This window comes from Polyodon spathula, chromosome 15, assembly GCF_017654505.1.
Source record: "Polyodon spathula isolate WHYD16114869_AA chromosome 15, ASM1765450v1, whole genome shotgun sequence".
In the NCBI taxonomy this organism is placed as follows: Eukaryota; Metazoa; Chordata; class Actinopteri; order Acipenseriformes; family Polyodontidae; genus Polyodon; species Polyodon spathula.
In genome coordinates this window covers 33,860,063-33,883,864 of record NC_054548.1, presented here as the reverse complement: position 1 = coordinate 33,883,864, position 23,802 = coordinate 33,860,063, and the positions used below count along the sequence as shown (strand labels likewise).

Here is a 23,802-nt window from a genome sequence, read left to right as displayed (position 1 = left end):
GCTGCTTTTGGGCAGAGAGGAAGATTGCAGAGATCTGAGACCGCTGCAGAACCAGAGAGGATGAAGAATGTGTTGCTCCAAGGCATCTGCAAAACCTATTGATTGGTCAGGAGCAGTTTATTGTCTATTGGGGATAGGAGGACATTGACTGGAGCATTGATAAATCGTAGGACATGGTTCCATGACTGACTAGCGGCTCGCGTTGATGAAATGATGACTTTGATGAAGCTGGTCGGATTGGAGGAGCAGCGCCAGATGAGGAAACACGAATAAAGGAACAGCAATAAGTCACAGTAATGGATGCGTGATGCAGGGAAACAGGACATTACCATTGATGGTAGATAAGCATCTCAAAAACAGCTGAGTATGGTTGCTTCATGACCAGGTCCTTGAAGAGGGGAAGAGTTGAAATTGGAGAACGTCAGTTGCTACAAAAGATTGAGGAGGAGGGGGACTCCTGCGAATCCCTGGGAGTGACAAAAAACTGCAGGGCTGTATAGAAAAGCTGGAGTGTGCGAGCTTCACAGTGATAGCAAACCAGCTTAGAGACTGTATAAAATTTGTGGTGTTATACTGCCATCTAGCGGTTATGATTAGAATTAACTATTGGCTTGCGTGAAGCCAGATAGAATATATGTGGTTATTGTGATTAAAATCCTTCTCAGTGTAGAAGAACAATTGCGTATTCTTTTAGATTTGAATATCTTCGCTACATGTTTTAGGACAGTTAGTCATGTATATAAATACGTTAACACAGTATTTAGATGTCACAATTCGGCGAGTTGAACGAGCCCTCGCAGATTGTGAAAGTGCAGCAGCAGCAAGCCAGAAGATTGCAATACTGAGGCACGGAGCTCGCAGTGCGGATGAAGCTGCCTGGTCACCATGGCGACTTACCACTCCCCTTCAGTCACTCAATGAGGGCGTTGCCGTGGTAGCCACGGACCGAGAGGTGCCGGTGGAAAAGTTGCAGAACAGCAGTGTTGTTGGAGCATGTTGTGACCAGTCAAAGCCGCCACACGTTTAAATGGAGTATGAAATTGAATGGATAGGTCTTTAAAAAGTTGAATGTAGCTAATAGAAATCCAGGGCAGGATCTTCTGAAAGAACGGTAATTTGTGCTGGATCTGGGAGCGGAGGAGGGGCGCTTGATTGCAAGCGAAGAGTAAAGGAATGTTCAACTGACAGATCTTTGTGGTGGATTAAAAAGAGGAATTATGGCAAGGCAAACGCTGACGACGGGAATGTCGATGTCTTGTTTGAAGTTTTAGTGGTTTTAGTCTCTCTAATAAAGACGCAGACGAGTTGAGAAATGAAGCTGCGGTTTGGACGGTGCTGTTGCTGGTCTGGAGGCTGGAAAGAGCAGGAAAGACTAACGCTGGAGCTCCTGTAGCCGAATGGAGAAGCTGAATGATGAGAAGCAACACCGGAGCAGGTAGGAAAATATTTGATAATATCTTGGGAGTGCTGTGCAGAGAATTAACCTGCAGTGAAAGGCAACGAAGTGTAGATTAGCGGTGAAGCACGAAAAGACAGCGTCTGAGCATTTGCTACAAAAACGAAACGCTAGACAGCAAAAGGTGCAAGTGATCAGGGCTTAAATAGAAAATAGGTACTAATTGACAGGAAATTGGAAGCCCCCTGCTGCACGCCCCTTGAACTACACTGGCTACACACACATATATATATATATATATATATATATATATATATATATATATATATATATATATATATCAAACTCATTTTGAAAATAAAACCCGCAGTATTCCTGGTCTGACGCTCGGAGCGGAGGCGCTGTTGTCCCGGTTCTGGGGTGACGTCAGACTAGAAACACAAAGTCAAAACAAGGAATAGAGGAGTAAAACTGAAACACAACGATGCTCAGCATGTTTATTTTGATTAATAAAACAAAAGATTTAAACTAAACAAAACACCAAACAAAAAGGCACAAGGGCGAAACAAACCAACAGAAGCAAGTAGTATGCTGGTTGTGAAACCAGCACACGTAGCAATTGTTTACTTCTCTTCAAGGTTTACTTTCCAGTGCCGCTAAAGCTGCAGGTCTTTTATATTCTGGCCAAGGGGTTAACTGGCTAGTAATGATCTTATTACCACTCGGCCATAGTCAGCACGAGTTTAATAAGGATGCGTGACTGTCAGCTAGATAAACAATCAGTAGTTGATCAGTCACGCATCCTCACAAGGTTTTTAAAATACAAACAATACAAAACAATAACAAATAATATTGGCTTTCTCGGTCATATATACATATAAATCATAATATAAATAAATAATAAACAAAGGAGCAGGACAATCCGCCACACTCGGTCACCACTAGAAGAGCCTGCCCCTTTGGTTACACAGTGAAAGGTGTTCGAGAGTGGAGAACGAGTGAGGTGTTAGGAAGGTAAAAAATTGCTATTTGTGTAGCTTCAAAGCAGCATGACTGCTTGCTTGTTATCTTTATTGTTTGTTTGTTTGTTTGGCCAACTTGTCCTTTTCTTTTGTGTAGTTGTGTTTTGTTTAAATCTTGTTTATTATTTAATAAAAAGCACTGAGCTCCACTGCGCATAAGTTTTACCCACTATTACCTGTTTGTGTTGGTTTTGTGTTTCTGGTCTGACCCTTGCACACTCCTTAAAAACACTCCTTGAGTGTTTTTAAGTTTTCTAATGACTTTATTGAAGGAACAAAACATTAAAGAAACATTGAAAAACATTAAAGTTAAAGGAACAGCATAATAATAAAAATGAATAGTATAACTGTCTATAGCATGCCCCTATTATTATGCCCTTTGAATTCTTGTCTATTATTCTTACCTATATTGATTCTGAATTGGTTTTTTTTTTCTTCCAAATTTAACAGCTGGGCTTCAAGGCTATTTTTGATGTAAGTTTCCGTAACACTTATCACATCGTCACAATCAATCTACTCTGAAAAAGGATACTCAAGGAGGTTCAGAAGCATTTAAACTAGAAAGGAAGGGAGAAGAAATGAACAAAAAATAACAGAAAGGAGACTACTTCAAAAGAAGAACTTGAAGGTGTTGCACTAACAAGTAACTACGGTGTAATAGGTGTTACAGAAACACGTATAGCAAAAGAGATGCCATACTAAGGGGGATTTCAACTTCACCCATATAAAATGGGAAAATCTAGTGGGGAGCATGACAGACAAAATTGAAATGGTGGAAATGACAAATGACTGCTTCCTATCGCAATGTCAATGCACCAACTAGAGGGATGGCATGCCTTAATTCTTCTTGTCTTTTCAGATAATGAAGACTGAATAACTAAACCAGAGGTCACAGAACCACTGGCATGATCTCATTTAAAGTGCTAGTTAAACCCCCCAAAGTAACAACTAAAGGTAAGGTTTACATTTTTCAAAAGGCAAACTATGAAGGAATGAAATTGAGACTAACAGAAGTAAATTGGAGTAAAATAGAGAAAACATCCAAAGAAAAAGGATGACTATTTTTTTTTTTAAATGTAGTACTAGAGGCGCAAATCTATTACATCCCAAAAGTAGATGAACCAGAAACTAAAATATAATACCAAAATAGCCAAAATGGTTTAATAGATCAATTAAATGGGGCACTTTACAGAGTGTTTAAATGGGACCAAGAACAAAGTACACAGAAAGAGTACTTGGAACTGCAAACGCAAGTCAATAAGGAAGTTAAAAAGGCCAAGGGGGCTAAAACCAATTCCAAAAAGTTTTTCCAACATTGTAATAGCAAAAGAGCATTCAAAGAGGAAGTAAAATGTCTAAGAGATACAAATGGCAAAATTATAGATGAAGAGAAAAAAATAGCAAATACTAAAATTAGTACTTTTCACAAGTTTTTACAAAATGATACAGACAACATTTCCCACATGTCGATCTGTTCCTATCCAGTTTTAAATAACTTTAGCATAACAGAGGCAGAAGTGTTAAAGGAACTTAGGAGCTCTTAAAATAAACAAATCCCCTGGGCCGAATGAGATCTTCCTAGTAGTACTCAAGGAAATGAAAAAGTTACCTACCGCTAACTAAGACCATGCAACAGTCTCTTCAGACAGGGTTGTACCGACAGACTGGACAATTGTTAATATTATGTTCTAAATTAAATGCGTTTCCAGACGATGTATCGTCCTCGCCTGTTCTAATGCTCGACTACATCTAGAAGGAAAAATTTGCTGGTCCTGTATCCAAATCTCAGTATTATTGACTTGTGTCTGCTTTTGACTGTGCCTGTCACAGTAGCGTCAGGGGAGAGACACTTTTCTTGCCTGAACATGAAACTATTTACTTGATACAATGCCGCAGGAACATTTGACTGGGCTGCAGATGTTCTCGTTGCAAAAGCAAGGTTAATTTCTAGCTGTCTCTGTGATTGTGTGTTTTTTTTTTTTTTTTTTTTTATTTAGTTTCTCCAATTTTTTTTACCCCGGTTTTCTCCCCATTTTAGAGTGCCCAATTATTATCTGTATCCTCGGCCAACCGCTCACAGCCCCACCGCCGACTCGGGAAACGGAGGCTGGGGAACGCGTCCTCCGAAACGTGCTCCTGCCAATCCGACATTTTTTGCACTGCGGCTCCACAGCGAGGTCACCAGACCTATAGTGCCGGAGGACAACACAGATCTGTCTGCTCCACTGCATAACCACAGGCGCCCTATCAGCCACAGGGGTCTCCATTAAGCGGTGAGCCATGGATTCCCCTGCCAACCTAAGCCCTCCCTACCCAGGCAGAGCTCGGCCAATTGTATGCCATCCCCTGGGAACTCCCGGTCACGGTTGGCTTTGACATAGCTTGGGCTCCACGTGGAGCGCCTTTACTGGATGCGCCACTCAGGAGCCCTTACAGTGATTGTGTTTTTTTGCTATTGCTTTAATAAAATGCAATATATTTAATGATGCAGTTTTTGCCCTGTTTGAAAGTCATGGTATCATAGTGTAGTATTACTGGTAAGAATAGGGAATAGGGGCCCCAGAATCAAGCTTTGGAAAAACGCTGCCACTGCCTTCACCCATGTGGGAATATCCACTGCCTGGATACAAAGTTTTGTAGCGACTACCAACGTCAATCTCTGCTACTCTTACAAGAAAGGTAATGTCTTTATGTATATCAAGTCTATCATTTCAATAATGGTCGTAGCAAGACAACATTTTTTTAAAGCTTTCCATACTGCCAATTCAAGCCTGTTGGGCATACACCAAAGATCTGCTATGTGACTGGCTTTCTCTTTGAATTTAGCTTTTACACCTGCCTTCAATCCCATGTTAACAGATGCACCATCGACAGTGAATGCCACCATTTTTTCCATCAAGTTAATAGTACCTTAGCCCAGCGACAAAAAAGTCTCTTTTATGGAACAAAAAACACCATCTGCATTTGCATGTATTATAACTTGTAGTCCCACAAATTTGTTTAGAGCTTGGCACTCGGCATTAACAAATCTTGCACACACCACTTCATTCTCAGTAATGCCCTTGTCTGTGCCTCCATCAGCCAGTACAGATATGTAACGTTGTTTCAAAATTATTTCTTCAGAGTCTCTTTCCAGTGATCCCGCTATTGTCGATATAAACTCTGCACATCTCACATCTCAGAGATGTAGTTCATGCTGATAGGTACCCTGTTTTTTTTGTTTTCAGCTACAGTGCAAATTTAATAAATGCCTCTTCATTTTTGGCTATTATATAGGTTGTGTTTCATTTTGCTTTTATATCAGCAATGTTCTGTCATCTGTTGTGGTGGAAGCTTTCTAGACTGCTTTTAGACGTTGCTATTTCCTTGTCAAAAAGCCAGGAGCAGCTCTGTGCTTATTGCTGTTGTTATCTTTGTCAAGAGTAACTTTTTTAAAGGTACGCATATCGGATTTACCAACAATATTTTCTCCAGCCGATATGAACAGTTTACATAGGACCATTGGATTGTTACTGTTTTTTCAGCCAGCTGTAAATTTGAAACCAGTGGATTTGATTGACTTGACGGTATGTTTTCATTCGCTGTGTCATTGACGTGTACTCTTGTGTATTCTTTGTTAGTTGTGGTGGCTCACATAATGGCAACAGTTACATGGCAACGAGAACGTGTCATAGAAAGTGGTGTTAGTGTTTCGCGGCAGCGCTGTGTACAACAGGAGTCTTTTTCCATGCTAAAACCACATTTTAATTTTGTATCAACCACCCCACCCCCCACAGTAGCTGATGGAGAGTGCAAATTAATATATGATCACTAAGACCAGACGACCCACAGCTTGCACATTTGAGCCCTGGCTCTCTATTACACTGATAGTGTAAGGATTATTTCCCACATTGTCGAATACATAACACAGGAATAACGATCCATGATGTGGTACAGAAAAGAAATGACAGAGTTTTTTTTGGTTTTTTGTTTTTTAAAATCGCCCTTTCTGCAGTGATTTAGAGCAGTAGAGGTGTGGGGGTGTGGGGTTGTGTGGGGTTGTGTGGGGTTGTGGGGAGGGGGGGGGGGGCACGTGGACTGTATCCTTGGGCGTTAGAAGGTTCAAGATTTTTTTATTTTTTTATTTTTTTAACACCGTACATATTTACCTATACCGCATAATTGGCGGAGAGTTTATTTTGGCCTTATTGGCGATTTTGATTGGATCACCAATAATCGCTCATAGCGACCCCACTCTCTGGCAGACTGGTATGCAGAACAGGGATGTGTTCAATAGGCAGAGCGCACCAGAGCATTACTATTGAACGAACTGCACACCGAGTGCGCTTAGTAACGTTAGCTAACATTCGGAGGAGCTTACTCGGTGGGCATTTTAAAATGGCTGAGGTACAATAGCAGTAAGTCGACTGTCGTTTAATTTGTCCACCTACTGGACTTTCTGACCAACATATCTGGTTATATAATTTTTGGTAAAAAAAATGAGTTTGTTTAAATTAACAGTATTAATAATAATTATAATAATAATTATAATAACGTAGGTCGGTAAAGTTTGTATAATTTTGAGAGGAGCCGTCCCGGTTCATGAAGTGTATAAGCAATGTCCAGACAAGATTTTTGTTCAGTATTGTTTATTTCCTTGGCACAGGTTTGTTGCTTTTAGTTACAGCATTAGAATACAGAGCTCAATGAAACTTGCTCAAAGTACCCTGTGGTAACAATATCTCCCCTCCTCCCAAGCCACCACCAAACTCCCCACAGTTCAGCAGTCACGTCACAGTGCGTAAGGTCTTCCAGTTAAAGCTGCAGTAGCATTAGCTGCGCAGTACACAACAGAGTACAAATGAACTATTTTTGCTGTATTAATTCTACATTAATAACATTAATACAATAATCTTGACAGTGCAAATACTGTAACCTGACCGAAACAATAGAAAATACATTCCAACTTAAATGAGATGGATGTTGTAATTGTATCAATTAAATGTGCGACTAAAACCAAGATTAACTGTGTATTTTTTTTTTTATCTCAAAATTAATCACGATTAAATTTAATCGCTTGACAGCCTAGTAATAATTTATAAAAATGTTTATATAAGTAAAAATGAACTAGACTCCAAACTTGCTATGTACGCAATCGCCCTATTAAGAATCGTGATGTTTCACCTCACAATCATATTTAGAACCACCTATCTTACCTGATGTTTAGATCCCCAAATACATCCTCCTGTTTTTCATTGCAAACTTGTCAAGTACTTTTAGGTCTGAGACTTACAACAGCCATTAAAGCATGACTCACTGTTGCAAAGTGCCCGCCTGTGTGTATTTTGTGTTGTATGTTCTGTGTTAATGTTGGTGTATAGTCATTGGTACACGGGATATAAACGGGTCTGTGTAACACTGGTGTTTAAAATGTATATTTGTATTTAGGCACGAGGATTGCACAGCACTTCACGTGCAAGTAAAAAGTAATCATATGTGAGCACAGGGAATTGCACTTTATTAATTCACGTGCAGTTGTACCGCAACTCTAATTGAATGATTGATTACACCGTGTAACAATTTTTTGTTTGTTCCTGGGTAGTAAGTGTTATTTCCTAATTGCTTATGCCTCAAAAGTATAGAAAATGGCTATTATTCCCCACAAACTTTGCTTTTGTGACCAGGACAGTGATTTTTCAAAATATCACTATTTCCAATGGGAAAACGGTATTTTCTTTCACATAAAGTCAGAAAAAAACAACATTTGAATCTAAATTAACATGTATTTATACTAAAGTAATACAAAAATGACTACAAAAGATTTAGAAGTGAGTAGTTTCTCGAGATTTACGATTATACTGTAAATACAGCATAATCGTAAATCTCGAAAAACTACTCACTTCTAAATCTTTTGAAATATCATTGTCCTGGTCACAGAAGCAAAGTCTGTGGGGAATAATAGCCATTTTCTATACTTTTGAGGCATAAGCAATTAGGAAATTGAAAAACACTTACTACCCAGGAACAAAAATTGTGTTACATAGTGTTAGCAATCGAGTCTCGGTACAGCTGCATAAAAGCAGCATGTTTTCACTCACTCGGGGTTGTGTGTTCTATGAGTGGCGAACGGGATTGAAGACGGAGGTAATAATAATAATAATAATAATAATAATAGTAATAATAAGTCAAATATCAACTCACCGTGTTTGTTTAGTGTTAGTCTGTTTTGTTTGTCTGTTTATTTTGTCTACCAGTGCCGTGTCCTGTGTTTTTGTTTGTCTTACAACCATTTATTTTCTGTCTGTCTGTGCACTATTAAATGCTGAGTGAGACCATTAACTCAGCTCCACCAAACTGCACCTCTCTGTCGTTTATTTCCTGGTTCCTGTTTCTGGTCTGACGTCCCCCACTCCGGCCATCTTTGTGACACTCACACAGAACTAAAAACCATGTGTTCTCAGAATTACTCAAAACTACCCTCCTAGACATGGATTCGTTTTTACAAGGAAAGTCTGTAAATTCAAAATTAAATGCAATGTTGTGGCCAGAGAAGGCGTGTTTTGTGCATGATTTGTAAACAATGAACCGGGTCTAAATAACTAGTTTCATTGTATCTTCTTTCTCAAAGGCTCCATTTTGTCCTTTGAGTGAAATGTATTTTCACACATATCTTCAAATGCAATGTTAAAAGCATTTGTTTCTTGCCTATTATGTTTTGTATTTTCAGTTGGCCCCCAAGGCCATAATTTCTATATTGATCATCACACGTGGGTTTGAACAGTACTTGTACACACGCTGTCCAATGAAAGGAGTCGAAGGCTGAATCTGGTGTAATAGTTGTATCATACACAACCTGACTATATATGAAATATATACTATTATATATATATATTATATATATATATATATATATATATATAGTATATATATATATATATATGTATGTATATATATATATATATATATATATATATATATATATATATATATATATAGATAGATAGATAGATAGATAGATAGATATTCATATTCTAGTGTGCTTTGGCAGGCAGTGAAGCAAACAGTTCATGAGTCAGAGCTTACATTAGTTGAAAAATGAATTTCAAGGTGGGTTCAAACCTCTAAACCACCCCCTAGCTACACCACTGATCTATGTGTCTCTAATTTTCAATTTTATACCAGTTTGATATACTTTTATGTATACTCTGTATAATTCTCTATTGTTCTTTTTCATTAGATCATTATCTGCCATGCATCCTGCCTATTACGGGGAAAAAAAGGTTCTGAGAGACTCATGAAGGCTTATTAATGAAAGGTGCATCTTTAGTTAGGGGGATTAGAAAGAGTAATAACTAGGGCTTCTGATTTTTCGGTTTTAACAGATAAAAAATGATAAAATACCCCCAATACAAACATATTGAAATCAGTGTATATCCAATAAACACTGGAAATGATTAATCAATTCATGTTGACTTGACCCCTTTTCCTGTGAAAAAAATACAAAATAAAATACCTACAAAAAAAAATATTCCAGTGCAGTTGGACAATGTCCCTCCTTCCTGACTTGTATCTCACATTGATTCGTTCTGAATACTTTAAACTCACCCCAATGACGCAGTGGAAATTCCTACATTTCTATTGGAGGATTGTAAGATGCTTGTGAGATTTAAAACAAGATTACCATAAATGCAGGACAGTTCAATACGGAGTATGTACACGCTCGTGGAGTTTAAAACAGATTTGCAAATTTTGGGAAAATGTAAAAAAAACACACAACGTTCGTTGTGGAAGACATCAAAGGAAAGAAGGTACAATTGAAGTATGCAAGTACTGTCGAGTTACTATACATATTGTGACAGAAAAAAACAAAACCGAAAGCCCTGGGGGAAAAAAAAACCAAACATTTACATGTAACCTGAAAATAGCTAAAAATAAACACATAAAAATAAAATCAATAAAAAACCGAAAAAACAAAAACCCTAGTAATAATACAACTGGCCCAGCCAGTAAATACTATTATCTGTCCAAAAACATTTTAAATGTACATTAAAAAGCCAAGTTGGCAGAAAGGGACCATCCATATAAAAATATGGTATCTACAAAAGGGGCCAAGAACTATAAGAAAAAGGATCAGCAGCCATTTTATAAACATAACATTTCAATTCTAAGAAAGACACCCCCCCCCCCCCCCCCCCCCCCCCCCCCCCCCCCCCACCCCCCCCCCCCCCCTCCCCCCCCCCCCCCCCCCCCCACCCCCCAGCTAAGACTGAGTGAACCAGTACTAAGGTCACTAAATCTTTGTGAGGCTAACCTGGGAAACGGGGGGGGGCGCGGGGTACAACACGGGGGGGGTGCCACTGTAACCCTTTAGTAACCTGTACTCAGACACATAGTTTATTTAGATAGTTTATAATTGGAATGGTGCTGAAAGCTGGATAACTCTAGCAATACCCCAGATTTGGCTGCAGTGCCCTCCACTGACAAATGAAGGGTAACCACATATCCTGCAGCAGTCAAAGCCTGAAAAATGCCCCCCTACCAAAAGGTAGAGCCTCTTTAATGCTGAACTGTCCCAGATTTATGAGCATTCATAAACAAGAAACCAGGAGAACCACAAGGGTGGCAAGGGAGTTTGGATCAGACAAGGTCACAAGTATTCTTGCAACATAAATATTCACAGCCTGTTGACAAAGCGACATACCTCCTCCTGCCAGCTGCTTGCCTGACACTGAAGGATCTGTATTCATTTCCCAGAAGACTGAGCAAATGAGATCTCTCTTTTCATCCGCCTCTTCCCAGTTAGGCAGCTTCAGAGAGAGAAAGACAGAACAGACCGAGCGAGAAGAATTGTTTTTTCTCTAGAAATCTCCAGAATCCAAATCACACAAGGAAATGATTAAAATAAAGAAAAAAGAAAGTGATTTCTTAGCTATAACTATGTTTAATAGCTATAGTTTTAGCTATAAAACATGAAGACTCATTCTTGATCTTTTTCTTCTTGGTGGGTCAGCCTGTTTTCTTTTTAATTAATATTTTAGTAGAGAGCACAGAAGAACAAGCAACAAGCTACAGGACATTTCCTAATCCTGAGTATTCACATTATTCTGTGTGAGATCTGTTTTGTAGTCTGTGTCAGGATAAAGAGCCATCTGTTCTTTTGTAACATTTGATAGCCTTCTTTCTTCATGGAAGTTAAAAGCGCCAGTGCAGCAGTCTGACTTTACCATTTCAGTAGTGCAGGTTACAGGCAAGATCTGAAGTTATTTGATATTCAGATGCTGGGCTATTCCACCAAGGCTTCCCTGTCATTTTATCTCGTGACCACACAAGTGGATAAAAAGAACTAAAAAGAGAGCGGAGAGAGTTATGATACATTATGGAAACCATGATTTTGGAAAATGTGAACGCATATCCAATGTGGCAATAATTACTGTAATTATAATTATTTTCACTCTTTAATCCTTTTAAACTGTAATTTCTGCTCATTACAATTTCAGATAATTAATGGTGATGATTGTTTTCTCTAACACAGTTTATAATAGCTTTCTTTTACACAAACCCACTCACATTTAAGTTCAGAATCCAAAGCAAATACATATTGATACTAAAGATACCAGCTGAACTGTTCAAGTCAAAGAAGTGTCTTGTAATAATTTGTCCAGTTACTGTGTCAGGTTTTTGATTTATTGAAGTTCTTGTATTGTTATAAATCCCCCCCAAAAAATGCCAAAATAAAACACAGCTATAAAATAGAAGTTGGCAGAAACAATGGCCGAGCACTATCTCCACAGAAACGAGGGTCGTGCAAACAAAGTATGTGTGCTACACACCCTCACTATACTAATTGTGGATCGCTGGTTGATCCCACAGACTATCCGTATTCCTACAGGAATCATCAGTAGACTGCAATGTACAGATTAGTGAATTATCATTTTGACTGAACTCCTGGGACATAACCAGTGCTTTGGCCATTCTCTTGCTTTGTCACTCCATCTTTTGCTGTCCCGTTCTCTCTCACTCTCCAGTCCAAAACTAATCGATCACCACTTGATAGTGGTGACCACTTGATACAGGCATAACTAATCAGACAGGCACGACTATGTTTGTTGTAGCAAACAGTTTACAATATATCTTGCTGTATTTCATTGCCCAGTAGGGCATTTTTATCACTGTGGTATTGGAGTCTCAAGAACAGCATTTTGCTCCAAAGTATATTAGTTTTGACACCTGACTGAATGTTGTTTTTTTGCTTATTGGAATGTTTTTATTTCTGCTTACTGGAAGTGTGAGAGTACCGGTGCGGCTGGGATGTCATAGCAGTGCTCCTGTGTTATAAACCGGCCGCATTTTGAGAAATGGAGCACACTGATCAGTGCTGGAGCTTCGAACATAGGAGGATTCGTTCAGTCCCAATAAGCAGCACACCTGGGTTTTTTCTTGGGGATCGGACATGTGGCCAAGGCCTGGACCTTAGCAATCAGTGGCCGCCCCCCAATCGATGCCCTAAATACTCTGACTCACTCTTTCCAATTCAGGTTTGCAATTACCGCCACTACTCTACACAGATGACTCGACCAGTCCGCACTTTTGTTGAACGCAAGGCATGGTCCATCATCTACTGGAAAGTGGCCAGAGCTCAGAGCAACCCACAAGGCAGTGTTCTGAATTGGTATAACCTGAAGGGCATCAAAAAATGCAGCCTTTTTTACAGAGGCTCCTCGGTCAGGGTTATCTATCTTCCGGTACCCCTTTGTTAAATTCAATGTCGTCATAAAACTAGCTGTGCCTAGATGCGCAAGCAACTCATCTACCCTGGGCTTTGGATATCAATCATTGATCTTCTAAAAGCCGATGCAAAAATCTAAATCCAGCATAACCACTGGACTGTGCCAGTCACTCTGGGAGTTCTATTACTCAGAGTCTGAGTATTTTGTCAATTTTTGTTTTTATTACTGTCTTTTTTGCTTTAGGTATGCTATATGACCTCTTGCGTTCCATCAGGGTGGTTCACCTCCCTGGTGTGGACAACAAAGCAGCAGACCTCCTGTCCAGAAGAGTTCCAGACAGCTCGAAATGGAGACTGCATCCTTAAGTGGTGAAACAGATTTGGGAGAGGTTTCGACCGGCACGAGTCAACCTCTTTGCCACAGCCGAGTCCACTCATTGCCCCCTATGGTTCTCCATGGAGAGAGACGGGGGTCCCCTGGGAGTAGATGTGCTAGCTCACCCCTGGCCACAGGGGCTCTTGTATGCATTCCCTCCGCTATCATTACTACCCCTGACATTAGAGAGGATCAGGGTGGAGAGAGCACAGGTTCTGTTGGTTGCACCCAGATGGCCGAGGCACCCCTGGTTTGTTCTCCTCTCTGACATGTTGTCGGGTCATCCATGGCAGCTCCCGCTACTCTAGGACTGCCTGAGCCAAGCGGAAGGGCTATTATGGCACCTGAACCCAGCCCAGCTCCAACTCTGGGTCTGGTCGTTGAATGGAGCCGTCTATTCAGACTAGGTTTGCCAGATGCAGTGGTAGAAACACTAGTCTGCTAGGGCGCCGAGCACTAGAGCCCAGTACTCATACAAATGGAAAGTTTTCCAAGACTGGTGCATTGCTGAAGGTTATGATCCTGTGACCTGCCCTATTGAGACAATATTAACCTTCTTACAACACCTGTTGGAAGCAGGAAAATCAACATCCACTTTGAAGGTATACCTGGCAGCAATATCTGTGTGCCACGACAAAATTGACTCTGTGTCCCCTGGGGCACATTTCCTGGAAGGGCAATTTCTTAAAGGGGCTCGGAGGCTTCATCCTCCCATGAAAAGTATGGTCCCCAAGTGGGATCTGGAACTGGTACTGCGGGTCCTTACGGGTTCCCCATTTGAGCCCATGGCGTTAACAGAACTGCGCCCTGTTTCCTTGAAGGTGGCATTTTTAATAGCCATTACTTCTGCCAGACGAGTAAGTGAGCTTCATGCGCTGTCCATCGATGACACATGTATGGCTTTCACTGGAAATGCCTCACGGGTAACTGTGACAGAAATACAATGAGTTCTGGTGATAAATCTTCCTCCCGACCGGTGAGGGTGCTAAAGTACGGGAAGGGATGGCCTGACAGTTCGTTTCTGGAACTGGGAAGTGGGTCAGCCTGGAAAGAAGCGAGACTCTGTTGTAAGACCATATTGACCTGAAAGGTAAACGAGGGGCAACTTAAGTAATAAGGCAGCTGCAACCGTTTACCTAGATGTCATGCAGGATTACATATAGGGGCCAGGGTAACACTGACCTTTTCCTTCATTTGGGTTAAACAGTGGGAGAGAGAAGGACTGAGAGAGGAGCTCTCAGAGTGAATTGAGTTCGTGTTCTGTGTTATTGTGTCTGTCCGTGTAATTGTCTGTTTTTGTATTTCACTAATAGACAGTTAAACACACCTCTGGAGCTGTCGCCAGGGTCAGCACGATCCGGAGCACCCCTGCACACCACACAACCTGTGTCTGCACCAAGCACCTGCACATCTGCACTCACCCAAGACTGGTGACCGCGTCTTTTGTTTTAGTTCGGGACTGTGCCCCTGTTTTGTTATCCCTGTGCTTTACACATTGTTGTGTATTGCCGGGGATTTATTATTTCACGGTCACCAGACCTGGAAACGAAAATAAACACAAATTCACGGAAATATCATTGTCTGCCTATCACTCCTCCACTGCTACACCTGTTCACTTTACCAGCCACTTTGACACAGTAACATTAAGAACAAATCCAGCCTTTTTGTCAAAGGTGGTATCTTCATTCCATAATAACCAAGCAGTGGTTTTGGAAACTTTCAGACCTCCCCTGCACGAGTCAGAGGAGGACTGTAGACAGCACACGCTATGCCCAGTTCAGGGTCTGCACTGTTACCTGGATAGGACAGCGTCCTGGAGACAGTCCATCCAGCTGTTTGTCTGCTATGGGTCCCGCTCTAGAGGTCAAGCCCTATCAAAGCAATGTCTAGTGCACTGGGTGGCAGATGCGATACGCTTGGCGTATGAACAGACGGACTCCCCCTTACAGTGGGACAATACGGCCCATTCTACCAATGCTGCTACATGGACAGGTAGTCAGACATTTGCGTGTTTCTACCGCCTTGATGTTGCAAACCGTGCGAGACCATCTCTGGGCTTTATGGTGTTGCAGGCGACATGTCCTTAGGCGTCATGTGGGCTCTGAGGCTATCGCCGTGAAGCTGTACTGTCGGTTATCTGGAGCCACGACAGCTTTGGTACAGCTTCCCATTCGGTAATGGTTGTCATTCCATTGAAAGGGAATGTTAGGTTATTACCATAACCCTGGTTCCCTGAAAAAGAATGACAACCATTACCCTTTGAGGTTGTGTCCCCAGCTGACCTCTGATTTCCAAAGAAAATGGCGATATGCTACTGTAAGGACGACCCTCTTCAGCAGGAGGTGGGAGGGACCTCCTCCTCACAGCAGGGCCCTGATAGGGCAGCTTTTTTATATATGCTCAGTGATTGACGGTCAGAGAGGGCTCTTCCCATTTGGTAATGGTTGTCATTCTTTTTCAGGGAACCAGGGTTATGGTACTAGACAATGTGGGGAAGCTATAAAAAAGGCTAACAAGATGCTCGGATACATTGTGAAAAGTGTTGAATTTAAATCAAGGGAAGTAATGTTAAAACTGTACAATGCACTAGTAAGACCTCATCTTGAATATTGTGTTCAGTTCTGGTCACCTCGCTATAAAAAAGATATTGCTGCTCTAGAAAGAATGCAAAGAAGAGCGACCAGAATTATTCCGGGCTTAAAAGGCATGTCATATGCAGACAGGCTAAAAGAATTGAATCTGTTCAGTCTTGAACAAAGAAGACTACGTGGCGACCTAATTCAAGCATTCAAAATTCTAAAAGGTATTGACAGTGTCGACCCAAGGGACTTTTTCAGCCTGAAAAAAGAAACAAGGACCAGGGGTCACAAATGGAGTTTAGAAAAAGGGGCATTCAGAACAGAAAATAGGAGACACTTTTTTACACAGAGAATTGTGAGGGTCTGGAATCAACTCCCCAGTAATGTTGTTGAAGCTGACACCCTGGGATCCTTCAAGAAGCTGCTTGATGAGATTTTGGGATCAATAAGCTACTAACAACCAAACGAGCAAGATGGGCCGAATGGCCTCCTCTCGTTTGTAAACTTTCTTATGTTCTTATGTTCTTATGTACTAACCTAATGCTTGCAATGATCTGCTCCATCAGCCATTAAACAAAAACTATCACTGAGCCAAACCATTTTAATTTTAATATCGATACCATTTAGCATGAGTTTTCTTGAAAAAAAAAACAGGTGCAGGGGTCCTAAAAGCTCAAATATGTGGCTGCTTCTAGTAAAAGCATGTCTTCTTTCTAAAAGTATATTGGGCCCATGTTTCCCAAAGCATGTTTGAAAAACAATGAGGTAGTAAATTGAGACTCAAATGTTTCTTTGCTATAGTTGAGCAGGACCTCAATTAGGCTTCTGTAGGGGTATGTATTACTGCTTTGACTAAATCAGTCATTCTCCTAAAGTTACATCAATTTGTGAAAACATCGTAGCGACGGGGTAATTAATAACTCCTACCCAACTAGCATTGTCTATATCCAACCCATCGGCCTTAGTAATTTTAAAAGAAAGCCTTAAAAGAGTATTATTCAAATCAAGGTAATCTTCACCATTTCCGGCTATATAAAATTCAAGGGGTGCTGTGTCAGAGAGAGCCGATAGCAGAGGTATTTCCTCATACAGGCTTTTATCTACAGTATACTTGTTTGTCTACATGGTACCATAAATGAGTACAGTTTATTACAGCTTCTCCACACGCTGTTGATAAATGATTTAGTTCTTGAGCGTTGTGAGTGAGTTCCGGGGGGATTACGATGTTTTCTCCTCTTGATATAAACATTAAACCAGATCCTGACTGGGTGGATTCATGGTTATGAGGATTATGGGATGTTAGGACATTTGAAACCACATCTCTTGCAATATTTTTAGTGGCTGATTTAAAATGTGGTTTTGCTATTTCAAAACCTCATCTAAGTAAAGGTAATGCTTTTTTTAAAAGACCTCTGAATACACCTCCAATACCGGCCCCATACATTACAGGGGCCCCACTAAATCCAGACAATCCATTTCTTGATTTGTGTAGTAGATTATATAATGATTAGAATGACCATAAGGTCTCATGACATTCATTTTTCTTTTTCAATTATGTATAAAAATGTTGTTTAACAGGTCGAAAATGCAACTTAACTATAACCTTCCCAAAGCGAAATGGAATCAGAATGTTCTGATCAGTCTTAATTTTTATAGTTATAGTATCAAAACTGGTCTTACTGATAAAACTGGTCTTGCTTACATAATGAGGGCGATCATAAGTTATTGTAACTATACTGGTCTTTGTTTCTTTGGTCTGAGTTGTCCATCAGCATGAATCAAGCTTTTGTTAGCACTGATTATATATACTTTTCTTTCAACATTATTATATATTAATTCCATATTAATTCCATCAACTTTCCATCAACTTTCATTGCCCTCAAAGCAATGTTCACAGCACCTATTAAGTCCATAAAACTCTCATAATATCCAGGGAGTATGGCCAAATGATGCATAACTTGAGAAGCAAAGTTATGAATATAAAATGTGTTGTCAGAGGTTCCTATGTTATGCCAAGTATGAGTATTGAATTTCAGCTAAGCCCATCCCCTATTTTCCCGGTAGATTCAAGGGTTTAGAAACCTTGATAGTTCAACCTCAGATATAGAGTTTTTAGGGAAAACATCCCATGAAGAGTTGCTAGGGAGAGTTACATAAAAAGAGTTTTGGTCCATCTTGAATAAGTTTTTTTAGGATAATGACCCCTTTAAACTCCTCTAACTCTTAATATCTGTCACTTGTTGGACAGTAACTCAACTGTTATATTTTTTTCGGCCAACCGAGCCATTTTATAAGATGATACTTCTTACCATTTTCTTTTTTCAATGCCATAATCTTCTCGACCCTAAATATTCTATCAGTCTTTGCACTTATCTTCTGCAGTTCGGGTTTGTAAAGGGTCCCTGTTATTTCTTCTCCATCATAGTCATTCAGTATATACACCGCAGGCAATAGTAAAAATTTCACCTGTGAAAGTCTGTTCATAACCCTTTATAAAGGGGGCTCTTAGCTTTAAAACTCTGATGCAGGCCCATACCCTAAACCTATATTTAGGGCATTTGATGGGAACCTTCATAGAGTATAAGTTTTTAAACGCTTTAAATGAATTGTCTTCATTAACCTCTGAGGGGGGCATTTTAATACTGTGATGGTATGAATTATTATAAGCCTGAACCATTTCTTGTAGGTTAGCTGTATAGGTATGGGTGTTGAAGACTGTAAAAAATTTCCACATTGTTGTTTTAAGAGTCCTATTAAACCTTTCGACAATAGAGTCTTTTAATTCACACCCCGTTGAAAAATGGTGTATTTTGAATTATTTTAGTAAGTTTTGAAATCCTGATCACTCGTTTTATCATCAAACTCCTCAATAATGAGATCCAAGTCATTATTTTATTACTATAACATCTCTAAAAGCTCTGCAAATGTCTGTAATATTCTTTCAGTGCTGAATGCAGAAGCAGCTACCTCCTTTGTTATGTCCGTGTTATCTCTGTAGTTCATGGGGCTATGAGATACGGCCCCCTTTGATTTTTTCAGCTTCATTTGGCTCCTATCGGTTTCACTCGGCCATTGAAAGGTTTTCTTGTCTTTTTCCGGAGAAAAAACTACTAGAAACCTGTGCTTTCACGTCTTTTTGATGATGTCGGACCTGGTCCGACATAGGACTGCAAAGAGTTAATCCCTGCTGTCTGAATTTTTACCCACAAGCCAGATAATCATAAATCAGGATTTTATATTTAAGTTTACAAATTATGTAAAACATAGATATTCCCATTATTTTTATTTCCATTTGGCTGCTGCTCGCAGTGGGGAGAGCTGTCTTCCTGTATGCTAGTAGTTTCCTTAACAGCGAATTATACTTCGATTCATTTTTTTTCAGATCGTCTTTGAGACAGGAAGTGATGTACGTGACCTGTGACAATTATCTTTTTAACAAGAAATCGCATGGAACACATAAAACTACTCTCACTGCGGGTAGTACATCTTCCCAGGGGGAAAAACTAGGCAGCTGACTTCTTCTCAAGGAGGGTACTAGCACCTCAGAGTGGAGGCGAACTCCAAGGTGGTAGTCTCATTTGGGAGGTTCGTGGAGCAGAAATAGATTGTTTGCCTCTTGAGAATCAACCTACTGTCCCCTCTTGCTCTCCATAATAGGAGACAGGGACCCACTGGCGGTAGATGTCTTGGCTCACCAGTGGCCAAGGAAATGTTGTATGCCTTCTATGCTCACCATGCTCCCGCTGTGTGTGGAAAAAATCAGGCAGGACTGGGACATGGTCCTCCTAGTAGCCCCATATTGGCCCAGGAAACCGTGATGCAGCTCTTAAGCAGCCTGCTGTGGAGACTTGCTTAGTCAGGCATGGGGGGACTGTGACAAGTTAGCTGTGTAGATACAGGTGCAGAGGTGATGTAGTGCAGGAATGAAACAGACAGAGACTGTAATCCGGTTTGGAAAAGGTGTTTTTATTTATATCCAAGTCTGGTCACCAAATAATAAACCCTGGCAATGCACAATAATGTGTAATGCACAGAGGTAACAATAACGGGTTGCAGTCCAAACAATAAACACAAAATATCCATCCCACAATAATGCTAACATGGTCACCAGTCCTGGGTGCGTGCAGTAGTACTCGTGGTGAGTGATAACAAGTTATTTTGTGACTGTGGTGTAGTGTTGTTCTGGCTTTGTGCTGGCCCAGGGCAACAGCTCAGGATACGTGTTAGCCGTCTAGTGGTTCACTAACAAGACAATTACTAACAACATGAAAAACAAAGAAAACACTCACAATTTCAAGTTTCACTGGGGTCTCTCAATTTCTTCTAGTTTCAAAGAAACCTAAAAACGAGGGAACAGATTACAATTCTCCATTCTCTTTTATACTGTCACGCATGACCCCTTGGAAAACAAGTGCAACCGCCTCTCCAATCTGTGGTTGCTCCGTCGTTTCCCTTCCAGTTCAATACGTTCTTGCAACAGCGTCTCACCTTTTTCCAGACTAACCGACTTCCCCACCCTGGGAAAGAACTGTCAGGCCAGCCTGTCCAAAGAACTATGTTTTCACTGCTTAGCACCATCACAGGTCAGTAGGGAGATTGACAACCAAGATTAATTGTATTTCTGTCAAAGGGACGTTATGGCATTTAACCCATTGTGTCTGTAGCTCGAGGTCTTGGTCCTGAAAGGTGGCATTGAGCTGTCTGGATCTGTTAAACAGGGCTATTGCCACCTTGCCAGAGTAGCATACACATGTTCCCAGTATGGGGACAAGTGGGGCGTTTTTCAGACATGGAGACATGGTGCTTACCTAATGCGGCTGTAATGTGGCTTTAGACCTTGGTAGGAAAATGTTGTTTATAGCAGCAGTGGTCTATCAGTGTAACTTGACATATGATTTCACTTGTGATGGGGAACAGCAGGTTTTATATTAGGTCTTGTGATTAACTCATGATGGTTGAAGTGATTTCCAAACGAGTAGAATGCTACATACACATTTTCATTTCATTAATTCAGAACAGGCCACAATTGAGGCAAACAGAGCTAAACAGTGAGGAGAATCCTCTCAATTACCTCTGGACAACTGCTCTGTTAATGGCAGCAGGTGTAATTGGTTATTGTTGAACAGCTAACGAAGACAGGGGTTAAGCTGCTTTGGATTCAGGATCTTAATTTAAATACAATTTTATTTCTGCAAAAGTTATTTAAATGTTCAAATAATATTTACTTTCCACAAATTATATGTAATTATTTCCAATTATTCTTTACATTGCATGGTAATATTTAATTATTTCAACTGTTTGAACTGTTTCCAATCAAAAGCGCACCACACTTGGACAACGCTTGTTTAGCTTCATGGCTCCGACTCTCTGGAACTCTCTCCCAGCTTTAGTTCGTGATGCTCTGACTGTAGCTTGCTTTAAATCAACTCTCAAAACCCACCAGTTCTCTGTTGCTTTCCATGCTCTTTAAGCTTGATATCTGTACACTTTCCACTGTATTGTACTATTTCATGTATTATGTACTTTCCACTGTATTTAGTGTGCTATTTCATGTATTATGCTACTATCATGTATTATATACTTTCTACTGTATATCATGTATTATGCATTTCTCTATTTGAAGTATTATGGATTTTCTTGTATTTATTGCATCTTGTAAAGTGCTTTGTGATGGTGTTCCACTATGAAAGGCGCTATATAATATAAAGATTGACTGATTGACTGATTGAAATCAAACATGGAATATAATTATTTTTGTCCCAGGTTTGCCCAAGTTTATCTCCACAGGATGTGGGTACTATATCAGAGAATGTTTTAATGGAGGAGGAGTGTAGCCCTTAGGGTCACCACCTGTCCTTAATTGGACGGGACAGTCCAGAAATGTAAAGATCACTTCCCTGTCCCGGACTTAATGCCTCCGGCATGGCATTTGTCCCGAATTCATAGACACAGTGCAATCTTACAGTTTAGCGTCACAGTCAAACCATAGCATATCTGTTTATAGCACATCATAGCACCGCCCCTGCCTCATTATTTTGCAATGCCTGTGTGGCAGGCTGGCGAGTGGATAGAGGCCGAGAGACAGTCTGTAGGGCCAAAACAAAAGCAATTTAAACACAAAAAGAACACAAAAAGCAAAACTAACAAAAATAACAAATTTCCAGGCTGGGCAATGCCTTCACTGGATTTATCAAAATTCAAAAATCACACACCAAAAACCACCAACCTGCTTCCTCAGCTCCCTCCTCTCAAATGAGAAGCAGAGGCCTCCTTTTATGTCAGGTGGCTGGGCGCTGACTGATCATTAATTAACCTAATCAACCCCAGCCACCTGAACATAATAAACCCAGGCAGGTAGGGGAAATTAACCCCATCCCTGCCAATTTAAAAAGGGCAGAGCTTTGCTCTGCCACAGCCTGACACTCACTTGCTCACCAGTTCAAACAATTAAAACAAATGTATGTATGTATGTATATATCGAGGCGTGCTGCCAGAAACCTTTCACATGGTCCGAACAACTGAACCACACCGACATCTCATCTCATGTCGATAGCGACTCTGCATCAAGGTTGCCAGATTTCTGCTGGGTTTATAGCAAACTAATTAAAGCACAATCCCTTTATTGAAATACTAATATTGGTACTGTATCCCAAACAATACCGCAAACATGAAAACAGTTCAATTTTTTTAAAGTTATACCACCAATCTCATTACATTTTCAAGCCGCAACTTTTAATATTTCCTGTGGCTGTGTTTTTGAAGTGGCTGTGTTTTTTTCTCTGACCTCTAAGGCCCCCAGTGGGGTCAAGGGGCAAATTATACTGATCTTAAAGCTCTTTACAAAGAAAAGCTTAAAAAAAACCTGCAACAGCCAAACACTTGTGCTCTTTTTACATATAATATAGTATCCCAAAGCTCTTTTACAATAACTATAAAGACCATACAGACACCACAGATCACTGAAATAAGAAACAAACAGAATGCATAATTAAAAAAAAAATTTGACAAAGTAGCAGGTCACAAATAAAAATAATAACATGAGAAAGTGTATACAATATAATTTATAACAGGTGGCTTTATATTATAGCCTAGTAAAAATGGATGTGCAGCCTCTTATTAAACACTGATATGATATTAAATAACGTTTGCTATATTATAAGCTTTCACAATTATTTTCAGCAAATGGAGAGATCTTGTTAGGAACGCAGGCTCGATGAGGGAGGCAGTTTTGGAAGAAAAAAAAAGGTCATTGTTATGCTAATTTTCACTTAGTTTACTTTAGAAATATCTTAACTGAATCAAGTTATTATTATGTGATAACATTGTTTACCAAAAAAATATACTAGCTCAAAAACAGTTGACACATCAATTTCAGTACAAAGACTCCAGTGACTGCGTGTGCTCCAGAGAGGAGACGCACATGCAATACAAGGAAAAGCTGAGAACATTAAAGGATGAAGCTGGAACATTAAAGGCTGGAACATTAAAGGATGAAGTACTGGGGAGAAATAAAATAGTCTACTATTCAAGACAAATAGCAATGAAGATGGAATTTGAAAAATGCTGCTTCACCAAACATAATGGGTGGACTGAGTCCACCCTTCCAAAAAAGTAAGAGGACTGCGTCTACCTGTGTCCACCCCTCAGGCTAACACTGTGTAAAGTGTTTCAGTCAGTGCTGGGTTTCTGTTCGTTCCTGAGTTTCCGTTTTTAAAAATGAATAA

General features: G+C 40.2%; 1 long non-coding RNA gene across 1 annotated transcript; it reads left to right on the top strand.

Moving 5' to 3' along the window:
• The first annotated feature begins 1,392 nt into the window (after positions 1-1,392).
• On the top strand, positions 1,393-4,561 carry LOC121327681. The gene is made up of 3 exons (XR_005951596.1): positions 1,393-1,435; positions 3,278-3,372; positions 4,457-4,561. It is a non-coding gene; the product is annotated as an uncharacterized LOC121327681 (long non-coding RNA).
• The last annotated feature ends 19,241 nt before the right edge of the window (positions 4,562-23,802 follow it).